Source organism: Chionomys nivalis, chromosome 15 (assembly GCF_950005125.1).
Source record: "Chionomys nivalis chromosome 15, mChiNiv1.1, whole genome shotgun sequence".
Classification (NCBI taxonomy): domain Eukaryota; kingdom Metazoa; phylum Chordata; class Mammalia; order Rodentia; family Cricetidae; genus Chionomys; species Chionomys nivalis.
In genome coordinates, this window is record NC_080100.1 from 50,727,107 (window position 1) to 50,727,457 (window position 351).

The 351-nt window shown below is 45.6% G+C and overlaps 1 pseudogene; it reads left to right on the forward strand.

Moving 5' to 3' along the window:
* LOC130887206 (40S ribosomal protein S15a-like) lies at positions 1 to 351 on the forward strand (annotated as a pseudogene).

A 351-nucleotide genomic window follows, 5' to 3' on the forward strand; every position in this document is an offset into this window, starting at 1 on the left:
ATCATGAATCTTCTGGCCAATGCCATCAAGAGCATCAACAGTGCTGAGAAGTGAAGTAAATGTCCAGGTTCTCAAGGGGGGATGCTACAAAGTCATTCTGCCACTCCTAGCTGCGATGATGACCTGTGCTTACACTGGTGAATTTGAAATCATTGATGGTCATTAAGCTGGAGTGAACAAGTGTGGGATGATCAGCCCTAGAGCTGATGTGCAGCTCAAAGACCTACAGAGTGGCAGAATAATCTGCTCCCATCCAATCCGTTCTTTTCATGGTATTAGCAACCTTAGCTGGCTGGCATCGTAAGTCATAAAGGAGCACGATGAAAACACACAGGAGGGGAAAAGATGTAA